This window comes from Equus przewalskii, chromosome 19 (genome assembly GCF_037783145.1).
Source record: "Equus przewalskii isolate Varuska chromosome 19, EquPr2, whole genome shotgun sequence".
In the NCBI taxonomy this organism is placed as follows: Eukaryota; Metazoa; Chordata; class Mammalia; order Perissodactyla; family Equidae; genus Equus; species Equus przewalskii.
In genome coordinates this window covers 27740446-27754608 of record NC_091849.1, presented here as the reverse complement: position 1 = coordinate 27754608, position 14163 = coordinate 27740446, and the positions used below count along the sequence as shown (strand labels likewise).

General features: G+C 41.6%; 3 non-coding genes across 3 annotated transcripts; 2 read left to right on the top strand and 1 right to left on the bottom strand.

Moving 5' to 3' along the window:
• Positions 1–4064: 4064 nt before the first annotated feature.
• On the bottom strand, positions 4065–4137 carry TRNAM-CAU (transfer RNA methionine (anticodon CAU)). Its single transcript has one exon. It is a non-coding gene; the product is annotated as a tRNA-Met (tRNA).
• Positions 4138–5830: 1693 nt separating this feature from the next.
• On the top strand, positions 5831–5912 carry TRNAL-AAG (transfer RNA leucine (anticodon AAG)). Its single transcript has one exon. It is a non-coding gene; the product is annotated as a tRNA-Leu (tRNA).
• Positions 5913–9484: 3572 nt separating this feature from the next.
• TRNAT-UGU (transfer RNA threonine (anticodon UGU)) lies at positions 9485–9558 on the top strand. The gene has a single exon. It is a non-coding gene; the product is annotated as a tRNA-Thr (tRNA).
• Positions 9559–14163: the final 4605 nt, after the last annotated feature.

Here is a 14163-nt window from a genome sequence, read left to right as displayed (position 1 = left end):
AAACTTTGTGTTGACAAGCATGTGGAACAACTTAAATTCTCAGACACTTTTGGTGGGAAAGCAAAATGGTAAAAGCATTTTGGGAAACACTGTGGCAGTTTTGAATAAAATAAAACATTCACATATGTATCCCTGGGACAGGACTCAGCAGCTACACTCCTATATATTTACCCAAGAGAAATAAAAACACCTGGAACACAAAGCTATATACTCAAATGTTTTTGAAACATAAGCAGAAACTTGAAATAGCCCAAATGCCTGTCAACTGATAAGTGGACAAAGAAGTTATGATGTATCTGTTCAAAGGACTACTGTTCAATAATGAAAAGGAGCGAAATACTGATACACACAACATGGATGCATCTCAAAAGTATTATGCTAAATAAAAGAAATTATATGAAATTCTAAAAAAGATAAAACTATAGTAATAGAAAGCAAAACAGTGTCTATGTCTGGGGGTTGGAGGGATTGACTGGAAAGAGATAGAAGTGAAACTTCTGAGTTGTTGGAAATTTTCTATATCTTGTGGTGGTGGTTCTTCTAAGGGTGTATAAATTTACCAAAATTCATCAAATTAAGCATTTAAAATTAGTAAATTTTATTGTATGTAAACTATATACAAATAAAACTGAGTTTTTTAAAGTCTTTGAGCTGTGCATTAATGATTGTGCACTTTACCGTATGCATAATTTCCCTTAATAAAAAATAAGATGTCACTGAGGGACATTTATACCTTTGAACACACACATTATAAAGAACTCTAGTAGTTAAGATGGTCTAGGATATGCTGTAGTGACAAACAATGCAAAACAATGCAAAAAAAGAAAAAAGTTTACACCTTTCCATCCACCAAAGGAAACAAAACACATTGCTTCTCAGGAATGCAACTTCTCTGCCACCACATATCTCCAAAGCATGGGAAAGAGGACTGCCCTCTCTGAGCCTCTCTCAGGACCTTCAAAAGTAGGAAAGTGATCTGTTGCTTACCATACTAATAGCTGATCTATTCACAGAAGGTTGAAACAGCATTCTTCCAACTAAATGTTTTCAGTACTTGACCTTGTTTATTTCCTAGGCACTATTCTAGGCTCTAGTGATATACAATTCAGTCTCTTATCCCAAGAAATTTATTGTCTGAAACAGTGGTTCTCAATCCTACCAATCCAATGACCTATTTTTGTATTTTCTAATACTTTACTGCATCACCTACAATGCACAGATAATATAACTTACTTAAATAATTTCCCAAGAACACAATATTATGACATAAAATAAATAAAAAGAAAAGATTTCACAATAATTTCATTTTTTTCAATATGTTAATGCCTGAGCTTGAAAACACTAGAAAATACAATAGGCAGAAAGATGTTGGAATCTGACTGATTCTGTGGAGTCATGAACAATGCAAGAGCTGCAAATGAAGCAGGTCTGTCATACCAGACACTAGCGTTGGCATTAGAGACCTGGTTTTCTGAAATAGTGAACACGTTTTGGTGAGTTTCTGAACAACAACAAAAAGACAAACTTCACTCAATTTATAAGGCAGTTACATTCGTGGACAATTTGTTGTATACTAAAACCATGAAAAACATGTTTTCACATCCCAGTATCCCCAATACAAATCCCAGTTATGTCCCCCAGATCATTTTGGCAACCCAAAATGTCCTAACATACGAAATGAAAACCATTAGTCCAGGATTTGTGTGTGTGTGTGTGTGTGTGTGTGTGTGTGAGGAAGATTGGCCCTGAGCTAATATCTGCTGCCAATCTTCCTCTATTTCATGTGGGATGCCACCACAGTGTGGCTTGGGTGCTAGGTCTGCACCCAAGATCTGAACCTGTGAACCACTCTGCCACCTGGGCAGGCCCCTAGGATTTTTTTTAACGTGCTCAAAACCTGTTATTCAGGTTAAAAGGAAACCAATAATGTGGTTCCTTAGGAAATGGTGCAGAAGAAGTAATAAGGCAGCAAGTAATTCCAGGCAACTTCTTACCTGGAAGGTCTTTGACTCTGTAATTAGATAAGTTCAGAGAGAGCTGGAAGGTGTTAAGAGGTTTCAGCTGGTACCATAGGGTGTGATGCTCAGAAAGTTTCTGGACAGCCAAAGCCATGAGATATCAGAGGTCTGGCTCTCCTTTTTCTCCAGTGGAACAAGCCCCTTCTGGCTGGGCCACAGTCATTAGAGACAGTGTTAGGGCAGTTGGCTTCCAAGTAGAGGTGTCTAATTTAGCATAAAGTTCAGAAAAGAATAACTGAAAGGAAGTGGAGAGATCTCCTCAGAAGTGAGGCAGGATTCAGTTAGATGAAGGGAAGACATTTCCCTAAAATATGGGATTTTCCCAGGCTTGCATGGTATGGAATGATGGTGGCAAGAAAGAAATAAAAGCGTAATGAGAGGTGGTGGCAATATTACCACTCATCATATATGCCAAATGGATTCTGAGAAAAAGTCAAAACATGAGATCTCAATGATAATTTATCACTTCCATTGCAAACCACCTTTCAGGAGGTGAAGGCATTTGACATAAACTGAAGCCTTTTAAGAAAAAGGGCCATCTGCAAGCCCAGTGTCTTCAGGAAAAAGCTGCTTCCTTCCCTTTCCCTATGCTTGTATAGCTGTCATTCTGTGTACATCACAGAATCTTCATGACATACACAGGAGATCCACAAGGGTCTTGAGAGTGTTATACCAGTAGACACACTACCAGCTTGGACTGAAAAGGACAGAAAGGGGACAAAACGAAAAAACGATGTTGAAATCCCAAAATTCTCTAGGCAGGAAATAGCCTGATCAAACTACTCAGTTGCAAGCATGTACTACCCTTCACAAAAATGAAAGGGTGACTCCAAGGAAGAAACACTAGTCTGAGGGCAGAGCCTCAAACTATAGAAGATTATTCCCAGGCCTTGAAAGCTAGTGCTGTTTGCCTGGATGAATTTTACAAATCCAAAATCCAAAAGGGATTTGGAAAATCTATTCTGGAATTACTTGGAGGTGGTGACTCCTTTATCCCTTCGATTTTATCCCTTTTTAATTGGAATGCCTATAACTGTTATCCAATGCCTATTCCACCATTGTATTTTGGGGCACAAATAACCTGTGAATTTCACAGATTTGTAGATGGAGAGGAATTGTGCCTAGAATTGGTTGTACACAGAGCCTCACTCATACTTAATTTGGGTGATCTAGGTGGTATTTGCAATTTTTGAGCTGATGAGATTTAGATGAATTGATGCTAAAATGAGTCAAAGTTTAGGGGGAGATTGGAATGGGGTGAATGTTTTTTCATGTGGGACAGGTGTGAATCTTTAGGGACCAGTAGGCAGTCTATGGTAAGTATAATACTGTCTTCCACCCCCCTCTTGAGATACATATTTTCTAATCTCCAAAACCAGTAAATATGTTATCTTGCATGGCAGAAGGAACTTTGCAGGTGTGATTAAGTTAAGGATCTTGAGATGGGAAGATTTTCCCGGATACCCACGTGGACTCAGCATAATCACTAGATCCTTATAAGAGGGTGGTAGGAGAGTTGGAGTCAGAGAAGCAGATGCGACAACAGAAGCAGTGGTCCGAGTGATGTGACCATGAGCAAAGGAGTGTAGGCAGCCTCTAGAAGCTGGAAATAATAGGGAATGAATTCTCACCTAGGGTATCTGGAAGGAAGGCAGCTCTGTTCAACCTTGATTTTAGCCCCATAAGACCCATTGCAGAATTCCAACCTCCAGAACTGCAAAATAATAAACTTATACTATTTTAAGGTATTACATTTTTGGTAATTTTCTAGGGCAGTAGATAGGCAATTAATACAGACTTGTATTAGAGTGTACTATAGTCAGTGTATTGAAAAACTGTCTCGCTACCAAAGGAAGTCGGTACCAAAAGAAACTGGTAACGTTCTTGAAGGTCTACAGCCTCGTTTATAATCACATCACACCACATTGACTGGGAGTTAGTCCTGGAGGCTAGATTTCATACCAGAGAACTTGATCAGTGGCATAATTTTCTCTGCTATCATACTTCTTTCTGAAACGAAAGTCTGTAGAAGTGACAAAACAGTTGTGCCTTCTCTGAGGTTCGAACTCAGGACCTTCAGATTATGAGACTGACGCGCTGCCTACTGCGCTAAGAAGGCACTGAGTGTAGAGCTTCTCGGTAGAACTACTGCCGCTAACCCTTTCAAGCCTGATTTTTACAATAGGGTACAAAATTAAAGTACATACTATGTCATATTTTACTGCTGTTCCCAGTATGTAATAAGGATTAATCAAAATCATTTCCAATTTTATCCTTGATTAAATAAACATGCAGCAAAGTGGATTTTTTTTCCACTATGCCTTAAACACCATTTACTGCTGGGAGAAGTTGGACTTCATTAAATTTCACACTGCTCCACTTTACAATGACAGGTGTAGAAGGTGACATACAGATAGAAGGGGCCTGAGCTGGGTACACAGGCATGAAGATTTCCAGACTGGAACTACGACGGACACAGAAAGTTGCTTAGTTCTGATGAGAGTGGAGCTGCGGTCTTACCTGACTTTGAAGCTTCCTTGCCTGCGAATGTTCCCGTTACAATTGATGTCGCTGACCTTGACATCTGACGGCCCCTCTATTCTAGCTAGAAGTCCAGAATAGTGTAAACAAAAGTGAGATAAGGGGGGAGAGATGAGATGAGATGATTGAGAATGGAGAAATAATATACTGGATTTCAAGGTAAGACAACCTGGCCAAGTGGAAAATGTCCTAAATTTAAAATTGTAGGATTGGAGTGTAAATCTTCCGTGTGTCATCTATTAATTTAGGAAAAAATAATTCACTTGGTTTTCTTGCGAATATGTTACTTAATTTTAAAAGCTTTATTATCTGTAAAATGGGATAAGGTCTCACAGTATTATTTAAAAGACTGAACACGACACAAAAAGTTGTTCAATGAATAAGTGATACAAATAATGATAGTAAACTTTTCTAAGTGCTTGTTATAGGAAAGATACTCTTTTAAGCAACTTACATGTATCGACTTAAAGATAAATAAATAAATCTATCATTTCTTTAGGTAAGTTTTATTGTCACCATTTTACATATGAAGAAAGTGATACCCGATAAGCTTAAGTGACTCGCCAATGGGTTTATGGCTGTTAAGTGGAGCCGCTGGGATTTGAAAAGGTGGAACTGGGGCTCGCTCAAAAGAGGCAGCATCTTATGGATCAGGCGGGACTGAGAGAGAGGATGAGCGGTCTGGAAGCCGAGACCTGGGCCAAGGGACCCGCCCAGCTCGCGTTCAAGGGGTAAGAGAGGGCAGAACGCGTCCTCTGCGAGTACGGAGAGAATGCGATGCTCCGCGCCAAATGCAAACTGATTACCTCCCTGAACTTTGTAAATGAAGACCGTGACCATGTTCAGCAAAAAAAAAGTAGGCCTGTTTGCGAAGTTGTTTCCTTCCACGACTTTCACAACAAGAATTCACACACAGACACAGCAACCAGGAACGGAGTTCCGGTTGAGCAGGAAGGGAGCTCCTCTGTTTTCTGGTTGCGGACATTAGAAATGACTTCCCGCTGCCGATCCCCAAACGCAGCTGACAAATTGGCGACTCTTGATCTCAGCATCCTTAGAGCTCCGGTGCTGCGTCGGCGGTGGTGAATTCCGATCATTTTGTCAAGGGCTAATTACTTTCGAGTTTGATGGATGTTGAGCGTTGGCTGCCTCTCCCTTTACCCTCGGGTATCAGAAACAGAGCACAAAAGGCTCTAGAAGAAAATAACACGTGCAAGAACAGTCTTGTACCTTTTAAACTATCAGGAAGAGTTTTAGGCTATCGTACGTGTGGTAGCGTGGCCGAGCGGTCTAAGGCGCTGGATTAAGGCTCCAGTCTCTTCGGGGGCGTGGGTTCGAATCCCACCGCTGCCAACCTTATTGTTAAACTGGCTCGATCAATCTTCTTGAGACTGGGAGAGCATTTTCCCAAGCGGGGCGGTGCAAAAGTTGTTTGTCTCTGTAATAGTAGGCTGAGACCAATTATAATCCTTAGGAAAAAAAAAAAAAGTCTGCGAATTATTTATATCTAAGAGCAGGATTTCGTGTCCACAGCGAAATTCCTTTTTAATGTTTTAAAAATGTACAGAAATAAGTAAAACTTTCACATGCTTCAAAATTACAAAAATGTAAGAGTATTCATACAGTGAAAGTCTACCCTCACCTCACTTCCTTCCACCCTGACACCCGATTCTGACTCCTTGCGAAAACATATTAGAGCCTGGAGCTACCTTCAAGGTATACATTTTGCATACACAAGCCAAAAGAAACCCAGTAGTATGCTCCTGTTTTATACTTTCTAAACCTACCACGGCTTGCCTTCACGCTTCATGTATGTGGCAGTGGTTTCCACGGAAACACAGAAAGAGCTTCTTTTCCCTTTGTCTCAATAGTATTCCATTTCATGGATATATCTTAATTTATTTCGCCAGCCACATTTAACGATATAAACATTGTCACAATAAATTATTTCCACATTTCATACGTGGGTGGGATTAGAGAACTTTCTAAAAGTGCAATTGCTAAATCAAATCATATGTGTGATGGTAATTTTGGTTCCCTAAATGTTACTAATTTATCCTCCTATTCTACTGGTGAAGAGTATGTTTCCTCGATACACTGATGAGCACAGAACATTGTAATAATGATAATCAGCTATTTAGCTCCAACTAAGCCCCAGATACTGTCATTAATTTTTTACATATATTAAGTCATATTCTCAATAATATATAAGGAAATTCATATTATTATTCCCATTTTACAGAGAAGGAAACTAAAGTTATAATCAGTTAATAGCTTGCCTGTAGGTGGAGGAAGCAGGATGTTAATGCCTATGGTAGACTGAAAAATGGCCCCCCAAAAGATAGCTTCATTCTAATTCCTGGAATAAGGTAAATATTACCTTATATGGCACAAAAAAAAAAAAATTGGGGAGTCTTTGCAGAAGAGATTAAGTTAAAGACCTTGAGATAGAGAATTTATCCTGGATTATCCGGATAAACCTTGAATTTGGTCCTTATAAGGCAGAAACACAGGGAGATTACGCAGAGACAGAAGAGGAGAAGGCAATGTGAATACAGAGGCAGAGGGGAGTGAGGGGACTGCAAGCCAAGGAATGCTGGCAGTCACCAGAAGCTGGAAGAGGCAAGGACAGATTCTCGCCTGCAGCCTCCGTAGGGAGTATGACCCTGTCAACACCTTGATTTCCGCCCAGTGATACTGACTTTGGACTTCTGGCCTCCAGAATTGTGAGAAAATAAATTTCGGTTCTTTTAAGTCACTGAGCTTGTTGTAATTTGTTACAGAAGACACAGGAAACTAATACAATGTCTTTAAGTGCTCACAGGCAACACTAGCACAAAAAATTGTGGGGGGTTTTGTTTGTCAATCTGATAAGTAGAAAATATTATTTCATTGAAGTTCTGGAGTTTCATTTTGGATGTCTCTAGGAAACTCCACGAACTAGAACAGGGGGAAAGACTGGATTAGGAGAGACTGCCACACCTTTAGCTACTTGCCTTTGGCTGGAAGAACTCTCCACACCTAAGATGTTTCCTCCAAGTGGGAATTTTCCGCCAGCTTTTAAGGAAGAGCCTGTTTACTGGTTGTTTGCTGCCCGGAGGGAGCCGGGATGGTGGTGGTGGGACCCTAACTCGTGTTTCTAAAGAAACTGGAGACAATTCCTCCTCCTAGAAGACTCCCACACTACCGCCAGAGGGGCTTTTAATTAAACGTTTTTCTCATTTCCAAAAGATATAAGAAAGTTTTGCAGTCTGTTTAAACATACTTTACTTTTCCTGCTTTCTTTGCACAAAACAGGCCCTTCGCTTCTTATCCCTAGGAATATCAGATTCCCATTTGCAAGCATTCCCTCCTTGATCCTAACAATCTGCTCCGGCGTAACGAGCCCCCCCCCCCCCCCCACACACACACATTTCTTCCTCCCCCCCCACACACACTCCCATCTGTTGCCCCTCTGTCCACCAAGTAAGGACCCTGGAGACCTGAGTTTCGCATCCTCTTCTGTCTCTTCACGATACCCCGTGTAAAGGCAGCCAAAGAATAAAATCCGTTAAACTCTGGGGGGAGCAGAGATCAATACTTGAGAGAATTATTTAAAATCACCACTGCGGACACGGTGCCGGGACTGTGACTAGGCGAGGGGGTGAGTCTCCAGTCTCCCGAGAGCTGCGTCGGGGGTAGACAGCGGGAAGTTATTTTTAATGCCTGCAACTAGAAGTTAGAGGAGCTCACACCCCATCCTCCCACCGTCCCCTCCAGGAACTGGAGTGGAACTGGAATCATGGGAGTGTGTGAGAGAGACGAAAAGTGCAGGGCAGGGAGTCCGTTTGCATTTGATGCGGGTCTACACGTCCTCCCCAACCCTGAGAGGCTCCCACACCACCAGCGCGGTCTGGGCGGGTCCTTGGGTCTCCTCTCCCCTGTGCCAGCCTCCCTGCCCCTCATGCCCTCAGTCGTCTCAGTCCCGGCCTGTCCTAGGGCCCCCGGGGCCGGCATACTCACCCGACCCCCACCGCCCTTCCCCGACCCTACGCGGGGCCTTCTGGGGGCGGGCACCCGCGATCAGGTTGACCGCCCGCGGGCCCGGCTCTCTGCACATCCCCCAGGGTTGCAACCACCGGGGAGAAAAGGGCGGGTCACTGCGGGGTGCACGGACCGGGTTAGAGGGGAGAAGGCGTTACTTTCTTTGCGAGTTGATGACATACTGCTCTCGAAAACAGGCCTTGGTTGGGCAGGAGTGGGCAAAGCGGCGGTTCACTGGAACCGTAAGGCTCCTCACCTTAGGAGGACTGTACCTGGATCCTGGGAACACCTTGTAGCCTCCCGGGGCCCACTCCGCCTCTCCTTTTCCATCTGTGGTTGTCAGATCAGAGTCTTTACAGTTCCCTTGACATTGGCGTTGTGGGATTTCAAGAAAGCGCTGTGACTGACTGTAGCTGAAGTCTGCACTCCCAGCCTCCTCTTCTCCGCTCCCGACCCCTCCCCTCCAAATCCCTGCTTGCTAAATGCAAGCGACCTGTAAGGACACTCTCTGCCCTAACCCGGCGGTCTAAGAGTCTTTCGGTGGAGTTCCTTTTTTAGAGAGTCTCACTTAGTACATTCGAATGAAGAATCTAAGTTACAAAAGACGAGGTGCAGTTATAGCAAAGTTTCCTTTTAGAAGACTTTGCCCAATTTGGAAAAAGTGGCTAGCCTCGACTTTGGTGATTATCCTTGGACAAGTTGAAGTGTTATTGGTCCCAACATGCAAGCTGCTCGAAAGTTTTCACGCTTGTGTTAGCACTGCAGCGCATCTAAGGACGCAAAACGTCTTCTTGGAGTTTGCCGTTTTCTCACGGTAAACCGTTCTAGATCGTATAGACTACGTCAAACATATTTAATCTAATAGTCAGGACAGATTGAGTATTATGCCAAGCGTACATAAGGGCTCCATGGCTTAGTTGGTTAAAGCGCCTGTCTTGTAAACAGGAGATCCTGGGTTCGAATCCCAGTGGGGCCTTAGCTTTTCCTCCTTCTGGAAAACCAACATCTTCGTTAACCATCTCCCGCCCCCCGTACCCCTCACTCCCTGGCCGCTTCTAATTCCCTGCTGTACTGTGTTCTTGTAAATTCTGATCCAATCACTTATAAGCAGTTGTGATTGCAAAATTCTCACTTCAAAGAAAAACTGATTTCTTTTCATGGTCAAAATGATAACTGTAAGAGAGGAAACAGAGAAGGAAAATGGATTCCTCATGGCCCTGAAAGCTGGGAAGCCCAGAAGTCAGTAACTTTGTGACATCTTTCCTAAAGCTCTTCCCTGTCCTCTCTTTTTTTTCGGAGGAGGAGGGGGCAATAAAAATGTTCCCAACTCTAGAGGCTTTTTCTGAACTCCCATATAATTTATTAATGATTCTGGAGAATCCAGCATTATGGTAGCTGTTTTACATACGATTTTCCAAATATTACTAAATTATAAAACAGTAATTTGTATTTGCTTATATGCCCTCAGTCTTCAAGGAAGGATTTTGTTCCTCCAAGGAAATCAATAAATTGGCCCCACTGGGAACTGAACCTTAGTGCTGCAGTTTAAAAAACAGAATGATCCTGGAAAGCAGTGACTCCCAAGCTTAGCGTGCATTTAAGTCACCTAGGGAACTAGTGAAAACACAGTTTCTTGGGACTCATCCCCAGAGGTTTTAATTCTGGTTTGGTGAACGGCACAAAAATGTGCATTTTCAACAAACACTTCAAGTAATTTTGAAGCAAGTCAATCACATTTGCAAAACTCTGGCTTAAAATATCACATATGCAGCTGAACTGCAAGTGAGGCCCACCTGTGCCATTAGCACCTTTGTATTCATCCCTGAACATCCACTTACCCTCTTATCATCAAGTTAGCATTACTGGAAGTTTACTATATTCCAGGTGTTTCCAGACACTCTCTCATTTAGCCAACCCAAGAGTCCTGGCAAATGTGTGTTATAATCAGCTCTTTGAAGATGAGGAAACAGGTTCAATAACGTTCACGATAACATAGTTAGCAGGTGACAAAGTTCAATTTCAAACCAGGTCTTTCTAGGGTCAGAACCCACGCTTTTCTCGTGATATCTGTATTCTATTTGATCAGAGTCAAGACAGAAATTTTTGGCCACCGAGCTAAACAAAATTAAGCAGCCTAGACTGATGTCAAACCTTAGTCCCATGGGTTAGGGAGCCTGAGATAATTTCCTGTTTTCTATGAAAAATACCAGCCCAGTGAAGAGTTGTTCAACTCATTTAACTCACGGAGGGGGAAAATATGAAATAAAACCTTAGAAATCTATGTAGGAGGATCTCCATGAAGAATGAACAGGCCATGTAAACAAACCGAATTAAGCTTCTCCATCTCCCAGGTTCTATTTACCTGCTTTTGCCTTGCACATGCTTTCTTCATCCCTTGATTCTTTCGATTTAAACATAGTGTATTCATCACCTAGGGCTGCCATAACAAAATACCACAGACTGGGTGGCTCAAACAGCAGAAGTTTATTTTCTCATAAGGAGGCTGTAAGTCAGAGATCAAGGTGCCACCAGAATTGGTTTCTGGTGAGACCTCTCTTCTTGCATTGTGGACAGCTATCTTCTCCCTGTGTCCTCACATGGCCTTTCCTCTGTGCATGGAGGAGGGAGAGAGAGAGCACTAGCTCTGATATCTCTTCCTCTTCTTATAAGGACACCAGTCTTCTTGGATTAGGGCCCCATCCTTACGACCTCATTTAACCTTAATCACCTCCTTAAAGGCCCTGTCTCAAAACACAGTTACATTGGCGGTTAGAGCTTCAACATATGAATTTTGGGGGAGACAATTTGGTCCTTAACAAGCAGGAGAGGGAGGATTGTATGGCTTAGCTCTGAGTAACAACTTAGTCATGAGGGCATCTAATAACTTCTGGAGTGCAGCCTGAAAAAGGAGCTTTTGGGATGTGAAGAAAGTATTGAGATAAAATTAATGTCAGACAGTTAAGCAAGGATTTGGCCTTTAAAGCACCACTTTTTAAATTGCTTCTTTTGTTCTACTTTGTTCTGAGGAGTGACCTGCTCTGTGATAGTCTTCATGTGAGGGAGATGAGTGAACATTGTACTAGCATTTGTAAGAAATAAAAGAAAGATCTTAACTTGGTTAGCACGTGCTCATGCCAGTTGAAAAAGAGGACCTAAACCTTGTCCCCAGGGAGCTTTCAATATGGTTGAAAAGACCAAATGAGCATGTACCCCAAACACTACAGACATGAGAAGACCAATGTTTATTCGTGACATTTGCAAAGCATCCACTTGGTGTTTAAATTCTAGAAATGTGTGAACCTTGTGAACCTTGGACAGATTACTTACCTTTTTTAAGCCTCAAGTTCCTCAACTACAAAATGAGGACAATAATAGTTTCCATCTCAAGGAGTTGTTAGGATCCTTAAATGAGACAATTCATGTAATGTGTCTAGGATGTATTAAGCTATTAGTATCATCATTATCATTATTAACACATTTGTTAGCTTTCTGAAAATTGCCGGGGTAAATCCTGCTCTCCCTTGCTATTAAGCTGGGATTAATCAGTGGAAGAACTGATGCAATCTATAATCATAACCAAAACTGTAAATAAAAGACGAATATGGTTTCTCCAGGGAGATTGACTCCTCAATGACAGCCCCTACAGGATCACTGACGCACTGGGTGAGAGCTGGTTTTATCTGCCTTTGGTCAGACTTGGAATCAGGAGAGGCTATCCTCTGCCTCCCGAATTACATTCACTTTACCTGCTATATCAAGACCCGTGGCGTCTTTTATTGAAGCCCTGACCTCACTGTACCTGTTACCCTCTCTCAGGACTTTTGGAATCCAGCCTTTTTGTAACCTTTCTCCTGACTAAGCTTCTATAGCTAAGGACACTTGCCTAATACAAGTTCAAATGAGAAGAGGTATGTTCTGGGATGTCTCTTTTTATTCACACCAGCCTAGATGGCATTGGGTTTTGTTCAGTTTTACAGAGTTTGAGACAGAGAACAAAGGTTCTGAGTGTTGGACAAGATCAGGCAGGGCAAGATGGCTCCATGAACTAGATGAATTCTCATTATGCCAGACCAATGGCTGTCACTTGTTCACCTCAATCTTGGAATTATGTTCAAAAGATCCAGTTACTTAGGAGACATGGTGGGAGGAGAGAGCAGGTCAAGTCATTAAAAATCAGTTAATTTAAAAACCAATGCCCTGAAGATAAATTTGAAGATCAAACAATATCAACAATGACCAATAAGCCAAACAGTGAGGATTTTGGGGGGCAGTGGGATCTTGTTTTACTTTTTCCCCCTCTGCCATTTTATATGCAAATGCATTAACTTCCCAGCAAATGTAATCTATTATCTTCTCTGACTTTGGAAACATATTCCCTTGCCATTGCCTCTGCCTCTGTATCTGTCCTGGTCCCTGCCCTTGGTGGTTAAACAGCTGCAACAAACCATCCTAGTCATGGATTCAAGAAGTTGTATGATATTTTATGAATGGGTAGTTGGTCAAATTGACCTAGGGGTGCCTGGGAGAAGCAGGAATCCATCCTCTGGTGAATGGACCCTCCGGGCCAAGTGTTACAGGTCAAGCTTTAAATTTACCTTTGTAAAAGGAGTTCTTTTATTGGTCAAATCATATATTACTATCAATCCTCACATATATGCCCCTTTCTGTTAATTGAATTTCTATTCTCTTAGCACATCGGATTAAAACTTTAAGGTTTCTTTCAACTCCTTCCTCTTTCTTACATCCATACCTTGCTCTTGAGTTCCATTGCTACTATCCTAGCTAATGTTCTCAGGCTCACTCCCTTAGACTCTTGCAGTAGCCTTCCAGTTGACCTCCCAACTTCCAGTCTCTTCATCTTTAATCCCTCATTATGTGGCCATAATAAATTCTGAAGTGCCGTTCCAATCATTTCACACCCCTTCTGAAAAAAATCTTCATTTGATCGGACTCCTTAACATAGTATTCAAGATTTTCCATATCCAGTACCCAGTTATTTTTACAACCTGGTCTTGCACTGCACCACTTTATGCATATCATGCTGCAATAATCGATAATGTATGCTCTCTATCCTTTCAAATAGTGTATATCCCTCTAATGCCCTTTGCCACCATTTATAAATATTAAGATCTCTTCCATTACTTATATTTAATTTTCATTTCTATTAAAGACATATATGTTCAAAGTTAAAATAAAATAATACTATGAGCTTGCAATGAAAAACGGCAGTTCCCTTCCTCCTCGTTCCTCCCTCTCAATTCCTGTTCTCCTAAGGTAACAAATTTTAATAAGTTCAATGTTTTCTTCTATTTACCCATATTTCTTAACAAGAAACTTTTATTCTATTTGGGTTTCTAGTTTTAAATCTTATTTATTTGTTACTTACTATAAAAAGTGAGGACTTTTAACCCTTAAACAACAAGGAGAGAGTGAGAGCAACAGTAAGTGACAGAGAGAGAGAGAGATCTATGCCTCATCCTCCAAATACTCTTCTATCACACTTTTTAGTTAGATCAGCATTGAGGGTTTACACTTTCATGATCATGTAAACATTAGTTACAGTGGAACCATGTAATGAATT